The following is a 10,295-nucleotide window of genomic DNA, read 5'->3' as shown; positions in this document are numbered from 1 at the left end:
GGGTTAATAACTTGGGTTAATGCTAAAACTTGGCTTTCTACTAGTAAGTAATAATCTGACCAACTAAAAGCAACTGCTTGACTTATCCCCACATACAGCTAGTCCACTACAGCCAAACAGGATACTTGCTGAGTATGTTGATGTGTACTCACCCTTGCTCTACACACCAAACCCCCCCATCCCCAGGTTGTCAGCATTGCAACCACTGCTCAGGCGAAGATGAAGCTGTGGAAGGAGACTTCCAGGAGTTCCAAGACTACGACGAGTTCTAGGCGTGGGTTAGTGGCAACCCCCAGTCGGCTGCCTGTGAAGGCCGCGGTTATCTACGTTTCTTTTCCGCACTTTGATTTATTGTAAGGACTATATGGACGTCTCAGACGTATGATGTAATCGACTATTTCCCTTTTTAATACTATTTTGAGCACTGTGTGATGATGTCCATGTTATGTAACCGCTGTGTACGTGAATAACTGATCCTGGCACGTACATGGTTCGCATTCGGTTTGCCTTCTAAAACCGGGTGTGACAATGGCCGAGTGGTAACGGGTCGCGTCAGTGTTTTAGAAATAACGACCGAGTGGTTACTGGCGATGTCGGCGTTTTAGAGGTAACAGCCGAGTGGTAACGGGCCACGTCGGTGTTTTAGAAATAACAACCGAGCGGTTACTGTCGACTTCGGTGTTTTAGAGATAACAACCGAACGTTTACTGGCGACGTCGGTGCTTTAGAGGTAACAACCAAGTGATAACATACCGGGTCGGCTGCTTTGAAAGTAATGGCCGAGTGAGGTCAGATAATGTCAGTGTTTTTAGAAGCAACAGCTGAGTCAATTGAGCCGCGTTGGCCATTTTGGAAATAACAGCCGAATGATGATATGGCACGCCAGCTTTTTTAGAAATAGCAGCTGAGTGATGACATGGCACGCCAGCGTTTTAGAAATAACCGCTGGGTGATGACTGGGCACTTTTTGGAAACGACATCTAGCCCGAAAAAACCCCATATGTACTATGCTGTCGCGCGCCTCCACGCTCTGTGCCCTAGTTTTTGCTTAGCTTTTTGCATCCAGGCTTTCTCTGCTCTCCTGCAATATCGCTTCTGCTCCGTTCGCCGGCAAGGTTGAAATGGCGCCTAAGCGGAAAGCTTCGAGTTCGTCCGTCGCAATCATTCCCCCCATTGATCCCAACAGTCAGTTGCCCTTCACAGGTAACCATATGTCTGTTGTCTCCGAATCCGACCTTCTTCATCTCGTTTCCATCGGGGTTCTTCCTCCGAAGGGGCTCTGCTCATGGCGGATTTGTCGTGGGGTCACTGTTCTGACAGAAGACACCCATGAATCCGTCATTTACGTTCCTTTTCTTATCTGCGGACTTGCTCTGCCCATTTCTCCTTTCTTCCACGGTCTCCTTGATTTCTATCGCCTGAATCTGACCCATCTGAATCCCAATTCCATTCTGCAAATTTCTGTTTTGTTCATTTATGCGAAGCCTTTCTTGTAGTTTTGCCCCACTTTGGCCTTTGGAAGTATCTGTACCATTGTCGGCCTGGGATGGCCGGGGGCAGCACCAGCTAGTGGGGGGCGAGAGCTTGGAGATGCGCCGCGGAAGGAAGACTGATTATCTCAACATCCCCCTCAAGGACAGCATCAAGGGATGGCGCCTGGAAAGGTTCATAGTGGAGAATCATGGGAATTCCCTCCCCCCACGGTCAGGGAGACAGCCCGATGTTTGCACTCTGAGCTGGACCGAGTCCCCCACGGACCAGGAAGTGGCTGAAGCGAGGGTTTTGTAGCAGAAGTTGGATTGCTGAAAGAAAGGGGTCTGACTGCAGAAGCTGTGGTCGCTGACTTTGTTTTCAAGAACATTCAGCCGCTGAAAGACAGAGCATATCCGGCTTATTTGTACCGAGGCTTGGCTGACTCAACTCGGGTAACTAACAGAAGAATTCCTGCTGTGGACTTAGTGAGCCGGCTTGAGATGATACTCAGAGGCAAGGTATCGAACATCGGCGCCCCTGTTGCATACTCGGCCTGGAATTTGCCTCCTTCCCAGGCTTTTAATACTTTCGTGTCAAATCCTCCTGCTGGTGATAGCTGTTTGGGTCTTAGAGTGCGACCCTCTCCTGAAGAAGTTAGGGCTTTGGTTGCCTCGCTCGGAGAAATTCCTGACGACGAGAGCAGGTTCATTTTGAGGTGCCTTTGAATCCAAGTGATGCAGAGATAAGTGTCATTCTTGATATGTTAGCCAAGGATTCCTCTGATGCCGCTCCTGCTGAAACATTGGTGGTGGCGCCCATCCTTGAGGCTGACAAAGCTTTGGACGCTCAGAAGTCTGTCAATGTTCGTCCGAAACGTTCTCGCTGAGCCGATCAAGCCTCTTTTCCTGCTGAGGGGGAGAAAAAGAAGAAGAGACGTCTTCGTCGGGTGTCTAGCTTGGATCAGGGTGCCGGTCCTTCTGCTCCTGTTGCTGAGGAAGTGCCAGTGCCTGAATTTACTGAAGCTGATCCCAATGGGTGTGACCCATCTGACGCTGATCCCAATGGGTGTGATGTCCGTGTTGTTGATGAGGATGATGAAGAAGAGGACGAAATCCCTCTGATTCGGAAGAACAACCGGTGTTACATAGCTAGTGGGGAAAGTAGTGGTGTTCCTTCTCCTGCCTTGTCTGCCCTCACTGGTCTGCAAGAATTATCTCTGGTGAACTTTGATCAAACTCTTGAAGACATGGTTCTAGAAGATCTGTTATCAGAACCGGCAGATGGTGGCGCGATGGATGTTTGTGCTGGTGTGCTCGATGCCGGGTTGAGGTCGTCCCGGGCAGCGTCCCGCGCCTCATCGACCTTGGAGCGCGGTCTTGAGGGTCAGGAAGCTGGTTTGGATTGCCCTGCTCCCATGGAAGTGACTGAGGGACCTTCAGCCTTAGAGGTGGCTGCTGCAGAGAACTTGACCCTCAAGAATGGTGCTGGCGCTTACCCAGCCCCCGAGGGTATTGCCGGAGATGATCCGGCTCGCATGGGTAGCGCAAGCTGTGACCGAGCCCCCAAGGGTGTCCGAGTGGGTTCTCCCTCCCATACTTCCATGGATGTTCACATAGGGTCTTCTCCTCCACACTCTGGTTGCATGGCGATAGCTCCAACCTTGGATCAAGGAGTCGCTTTAGAGGCCAGTACACCTGATGACAGAGTTCTAACTTTTGTTGATGACACTGAATTGGTTGCTGCTGATTCGTTGCGAGTTGTTCCGGTTGGTGACCCTTCGCCGAGCCATCAATTGACCTCTCACGACTTGGGGGTTCCCTCATTCTTCTCCAACCTCCAGGTATTTTGGTTTCTTCTAGTCTGACTTTTACCTAGGCAGATGATTGTTCTAACGCTTGTATGCTTTTTAATGCCAGGCGTTGGTCGATAAGATGTCTAGTCGGCTGAAGTTGCAGGGTGCTTCTATCCCAGAAGGAGCTTTGTCTCTGGCGCGTTAGAATCCGGTGCTGCTTCAGCGGCGTGTTTCTGACTTAGAGGCGGCAAATGCCGGTCAGTGCTTCTTCTGCTTCTTTTTGGCTACCTGATTTAAACTGCCTTTTATTTTGACACCTTTGCTTGACTATTTCTTGATAGATATGGCTCGGCGGTACTCTGATCTTGAAGAAAAAAAATTTCAAGGTCAAGCTGAACTGGCCCGGCGGTGCTCTGACCTTGAAGAAAAGTATTCTCAAGGTCAGACTGAACTGGCCCGGGTTTCTGCTTCTCTGAATGATGCTAACACGCTGAACTCTACTCTCCGCGCTCAGTTCGACTCTAAAAAGGTGACCTATGAATCTGGGCTTTGTTTGATGTGTTATTATTGCTTGCTTGACGTTTGAAGAAGCTGATTCTTATTTGCAGGAAGAAAAACGTGCCCTTGTTACTTCTCGTGACAATCTTGACAAGCTATACCGTGACTCCAGCAACTCGTTGACCATCTTGGAGAGGAGTCATCGCTTCACCAGGGAGGAGTTAGACAATCATCGCTATAAGCTGCAAGAATCCTTGGATGATGTGATTCGCCTCAGGCAGTTGGTGTCGACCAAAGATGCTGTCATCAAGGATCTGCGTGCTTCCAAGAAATCCGTCGCTCAGGAGCTAGAAAACGCTCGGTTGGCTGTCAAGGTTGCTGAAGAAACTTCTGCTACCCTGAGGGCCCAGCGCAATAAAGCTATGGATAAAGTTATTCGCGTGGGACGGATCTTGATGAGGAGACCTGGCGTGGTTGTTCCTGACGACATAGTGGCTGACGTGAATGCTGCTCCAGATTCCTCAAGTCGCCCCTCTTCGTCGGTTGCTCCTGAGAAAACATTGCCAAATAGAAAAACATTGCATGCTTTGAACGCGTGGTTACTATGCTAGGATGTTTTGTTAGAGGACACCTTTTAGTATTGGATGCTACTATTGCTTTCCCATTGTTTTAGAATTCAACAGTATTTGCATTTGTAGAAGTAAATGCAGTGTGATGGTTTCGAAATTTCATCATGGGGCATAGAAGTTGCCTTAAGACGGGTGATTGCGACCGTGCCAAGCGTGCGGTGCCGATTTAAATTAGCATCAATTTAAACCGACTGCTCCGCTAGTAGGGCGTAGTGGTCACCCCAAGTTTTATATAAGCGTGAGCATGTAGCACCGCCTTAAGTCATTGCCGACTTAAGCCGATTGCTTCGTTAGCAGGGCATAGTGGTCACCCCGAGTTAAGTATGCGTGAGCATGTCGCACCGCCTTAAGTCATTGCCGACTTAAGCCGATTGCTCCGTTAGCAGGGCATAGTGGTCACCCCGAGTTAAGTATGTGTGAGCATGTAGCACCGCCTTAAGTCGTTGCCGAGTTAAGCCGATTGCTCCGTTAGCAGGGCATAGTGGTCACCCCGAGTTAAGTATGCGTGAGCATGTCGCACCGCCTTAAGTCGTTGCCGACTTAAGCCGATTGCTCCGTTAGCAGGGCATAGTGGTCACCCCGAGTTAAGTATGCGTGAGCATGTCGCACCGCCTTAAGTCGTTGTCGACTTAAGCCGATTGCTCCGTTAGCAGGGCCTAGTGGTCACCCCGAGTTAAGTAAGCGTGCCAATTGACAGTGAACAATCTGAGTGCCTTTGAAACCTTTTTATTGATGATATTTTTCTCAATTTACAGAATACATCGTTGTTCCGAGAGCCCTCATGGTGTAGCTACGGGTAGAACATCCTGAGATGTTCTATGTTCCATGAGTTCCCAATTTCTGTTCCGTCCATCTGAGTGAGGCGATATGATCCCGGCCGAGTGATTTCTGCTACTATGAATGGTCCTTCCTATAGAGGAGACAATTTATGTCGTCCCTCCCCCGTTAGAATTCGGCGGAGGACGAGATCTCCCACTGCGAAGGATCGACGCCGTATGGCCTTATCATGATCGCGCCTTAGAGTTTGCTGGTATCGCGCTGATTGAATCACCGTATTCAGTCGTTCTTCTTCGAGTACGTCAACGTCTTCCAGGCTAGTAGCTTTAGCTTCTGCTATGTCATCAAAGATTAACCTTGGTGCCCCGAACTTGAGATCGGCAGGTAGCACTGCCTCCGAACCATAAACCATAAAGAAGGGGGTATTTCCATGCAGAGCTCGGCTGGGTTGAGTTCTCAGGCTCCAGACTACATATGGCAGTTCTATGATCCATTTTCCTGCGAATTTCTCATTCTTGTCAAAGACTTTCTTTCTGAGTGCTTTTAATATCATCCCGTTAGCTCTTTCTACTTGCCCGTTGGCCTTTGGATGTGCCACCGAGGCATATTTGATCTGAATGCTCTTTTGCTCGCAGAAATCGAAGAATTCCGAACTAGTGAAGTTGGACCCTAGGTCGGTTATGATGCTATTCGGTATCCCGAACCTAAATATTATATCTTGTATGAATTCCACTGCCTTAGCTGAAGTTAGAGAAGCAATGGGTTTGAACTCTATCCATTTAGTGAATTTGTCGATAGCTACCAGTACATGAGTGTATCCTCCTTGAGCTTTTTTGAAAGGTCCAATCATATCCAATCCCCAGCACGCGAACGACCAAGTTATGGGTATAGTCTGCAGCTGCTATGCTGGTAGATGCTGCTGTTTTGACAGGTACTTGCAGGCTTCGCACCTCTGGACTAACTCGGCTGCGTCACTCTTCGCTGTTGGCCAATAGAAACCTGACCTGAAAACCTTCCCAACTAGGGTCCTGGATGCTGCGTGTACTCCACATTGCCCAGCATGGACCTCATCCAGAAGTTGCTTTCCAGTGGCTGAGAGAATGCATTTCATGAGGACTCCTGATGCACCCCTTCTGTATAGTGTTTCCCCAATGAGTGTATAGTGAGCTGATTGTCTTGTGATGCGCTCGGCTGTATTCTTGTCATCTAGCTCCTCATTTTTTATATATTTGATGATCGGCTTCCTCCAGTCATCAGAATCTGACTCTGGTTGGCTCAAGGTATTACATTCTTCTGCTTGATCCAGTGAGATGCTTGGGTGTGGTATTTCTTGAACAAAGACTCCAGGTGGGACTTGAGTTCGACTTGATCCTAGCTTGGACAATCATCAGCTGCCGTGTTTCGATCTCTCTCTACATGGTGAAATTCCAGACCTTCAAATTTATCTTCTAGTTTCCGGACGGCAGTGCAGTATTTTCCCATTGAATCGCTCAAACAATCCCATTCTTTGTTTATCTGACTTATGACTACCAGAGAATCTCCATATACCATCAATCTCTTGATGCCCAGTGATATAGTAATGTTCAGTCCATGAATCAGAGCTTCATATTCTGCTGCATTGTTAGAGGCTGGAAATAACAACTGAAGGGCATATCTGAGGTGCTCGCCTCCAGGTGCAGTAAAGAGGATCCCTGCGCTTGCTCCCTGCAGCTTTAACGAGCCATCAAAATACATTCGCCATACTTCTGCAGTTTTTGGGTTATCTGGTACTTGTTGTTCGGTCCACTCTGATACGAAGTCAACCAGTGCTTGAGTTTTAATGGCAGTGCGAGGTCAAAATTCAATGTCATGAGGTCCCAGCTCGCAGGCCCACATGGCTATTCTCCCGATGGCTTCTTTGTTGTGCAGAATATCTCCTATCGGAAATCCCGTGACTACTATGACTTTGTGGTCGTCGAAGTAGTGACGGAGCTTGCGTGTAGTTAGAAGTACTGCATATAATAGCTTCTGAACTAGAGGGTATTTCTTCTTCGAGGGACCCAGAACTTCACTGATGAAATAAACAGGATGCTGCACTGGGTATGCATGTCCTTCTTCTGCTCGCTCGACTACCAACGCGGTGCTCACTACGTGAGTCGTGCAAAAGATATATAGCAGCAGCTCTTCAGCTGGTTGAGTCGGCGTGGCTCGACGTGGTGGTTTCAGCACTGGTGGTGTCGTCAAGAACTTTTTCAATGCATCTAGGGCTTCCTGTGCTTCTGAAGTCCACTGAAACTTGTCCACCTTCTTGAGTAACTTATAAAATGGTAAGCCTTTTTCTCCCAGCCTGGATATGAATCTGCTTAGGGCTGCCATACATCCGGTAAGTCTTTGAACTTTCTTCTGTGATCGTGGTGCCTCCATCCTCATGATAGCTTCGATCTTTTCTGGATTAGCTTCAATTCCCCGGTGGCTGACAATAAACCCGAGTAACTTTCCTGCTGGTACCCCGAAAACACATTTTTCGGGATTAAGCTTCCATTGATATCGCCGTAGACTGTTGAAAACCAGTTGTAAATCTTCGATGAAATTTTCCAAATTTTCTGTTTTGATCACCACATTGTCCACATAAGCTTCCACACGCTTGCCCCAGTGATCGGCTAAGCATGTTTGAATAGCTCTCTGATAAGTCGCTCCAGCGTTTTTGAGGCCGAACGGCATGGAGGTATAGCAGAAAGCACCGAATGGAGTGATGAACGCTGTTTTTTCCTCGTCTTCTTTCGCTAGGCTAATTTGATGATACCCAGACTAGCAATCCAAGAAGGACAGCACAGAACATCCAGCGGTGGAATCTACCACCTGATCTATCCTAGGTAGCCCGAAGGGATCCTTTGGATAGTGTTTGTTGAGATCCGTATAGTCGATGCACATGCGCCAATCCACTTTATTCTTTTTGAGTACAAGAACAGGGTTGGCTAACCACTCGGGATGTAACACCTCTCTAATAAATCCAGCCGTGACCAAGCGAGCCAGCTCAGCGCGAATGGCCTCTCTCTTGTCGGGCGTGAAACGACGTAATTTTTGCCGAATCGGCCTCGCCTGGGGGTAGACCTTCAATTTGTGCTCAGCTAGTTCTCTCGGGACTCCTGGCAAATCCGCAGGTTGCCACGCGAATACGTCTCGGTTATCTTGCAGGAACTGGACGAGCGCGCCTTCCTATTTGTCATCCAGGCTGGAGCTGATGATGGCGGTTTTGTGTTCATCAGTGAACCCAAGGTTGACTCTTTTGGTTTCTTCAGTCGGCCGCATAGAGGTCGCAGCTTGAGCCTCGTTCGCGGGTACCACGAGGTCTTCCTCAGACTTAGAGTGTGCCTGCGCAGACGAAGTCGCCGACGGTTTGGTGGTGAGGGCCGCCTGGATGGCCACTCGGAAACATTCTGCGGCGCCTTGGAAGTTAGCGCGCACAGTTATGATCCCTTGCGGCCCTGACATCTTCAATATCATGTATGTGTAATGTGGAATGGCCATGAATTTCGCCAATCCAGGCCTCCCGATGATGGCGTTGTACCCGCAGTCAAAGTTTGCCACTTCGAACCTTAGGAACTCGGTTCTGTAGTTCTCCGGAGTTCCGAAGGTGACCGGCATGTAGATGTGGCCCGACGGGTATTCTCCTTCAGTCGGCACGATGCCGAAGAAAGGAGTATCTGACTCGTGGAGCTCTTTGAGGTGAACTCCCAAGCCTTGGAGTGTCCGAGGGAAGGTGACGTTGATGCTGCTCCCCCCGTCCACTAATACCTTATTCACCCTGCTCTCTCGGATCACCGGATCGATGAGGAGCGGGTATTTGCCTGGGTGGTCGAAGTTGAGCCACTGATCTGCCCAAGTGAAGGTGATCGGGTGCTCCGACCATCGGTATGGGGCGAGAGGACCATTGGTCGCCACCAGTATTTGGCGATCGTTGAGCTTTTGTTGTCTCTTGTTCTCCTGCGATCTGTGTCCGCCGAAGATGACGTTGACCTCTCTGTCGACACGCGGGAAGGCTTCACCTCCTCCCTCCTCCTGTTGCTGGGGTTGTCGCGGTTCTCCTGGTCCTCCCCGCGGTGGAGGAGGAGGTAGAGGTTGGAAGGGTCGGCCGTGCCCGACGGAGTGCTTGAAGTCTCTACAGTTCCGAAGGGTGTGGCGCATGTCCTTGTGGTATGGGCACTGGGCGTCGAGGATGTCGTCCAGCGTGCGTTCGCCTCCACGAGGTCCTCCCCGGGCGCGAGAAGCAGGTGGTCTAGCAGCGTGGACTTCTTCGTGAGGTCTCTTCTCCCAACGCTTGTCGGTCTTCTGATTCGTGTCGCGTCGCGGTGCCGCTGGTGCGGGCTTTACTCCTCCGATGAGGTCCTGAGCTCGCTCGTCGGCGGTGATGTAGAGGTCGGCTTCCCGGAACAGTTGCTCGGAGGTAGTCGGCGCCTTCTATAATATGGTTCGGACGAAGGCCGAGTCATTGGATCCTCTGTAGAAGTCCTCGATCATTGTCGCCTCCGCGACCTCAGGGATACGATTTCTCATGGTCTGGAACCTTTTGAGGTATGACCGGAGAGTTTCGTCCCCCGGGGCTTGATGGATTTGAGGTCCCATGGTTGCGCCGGTTTGTCAGAGAGGGACTGAAAGTTGGCGGTGAAGCGCCGACTGAAGTCGCTCCAGTTGTCGATGCAGTGTCGAGGTAGGTGTCACAGCCATTGCAGCGCGTCTTGCCCGAGGACAATAGGTAAGTACGCGGTCATTACATCCTCGGTCGCCCCAGCAGCTCGAGCAGCGGTGGTGTAGACGGCCAGCCAGCCTCCTGGATCTTGCTTAGGTTCATATTTGTCGACGTTGGATACCTTGAAGTTAGGGGGCCATTGAATGGCCCTGAGGCATGGAGTTAGTGCCGATACTACTCACGTGTCCTCCTGGCGTCGATGATGTTGTCTGTCCCGGGGAGGGGAGTGATCGTCGTGGTGCCTCGACCGTCCCCAGGTGGTGCCTCCTGTTGAAGTCGTGGCCGACTCGGTCCTGGTAGCCTGACTCCGTTCTGGGATGCCATGGTCCCGGTCGTACTCTTCCCGGCGACGGATTTCGTTCTCGTGTCGTCGTTCACACGAAGCATTGATGGAGCTTCG

At 50.2% G+C, this 10,295-nt stretch overlaps 1 pseudogene; it reads left to right on the top strand.

Annotated features, from left to right (window-relative positions):
• Nucleotides 1–3,298: 3,298 nt before the first annotated feature.
• Nucleotides 3,299–4,374, top strand: LOC118476802 (uncharacterized; annotated as a pseudogene).
• Nucleotides 4,375–10,295: the final 5,921 nt, after the last annotated feature.

The sequence above is a fragment of the Zea mays genome, chromosome 3 (genome assembly GCF_902167145.1).
Source record: "Zea mays cultivar B73 chromosome 3, Zm-B73-REFERENCE-NAM-5.0, whole genome shotgun sequence".
Classification (NCBI taxonomy): Eukaryota; Viridiplantae; Streptophyta; class Magnoliopsida; order Poales; family Poaceae; genus Zea; species Zea mays.
Note: the sequence above shows the minus strand (reverse complement) of the source record. Positions and strands in the feature narration are given on the sequence as shown.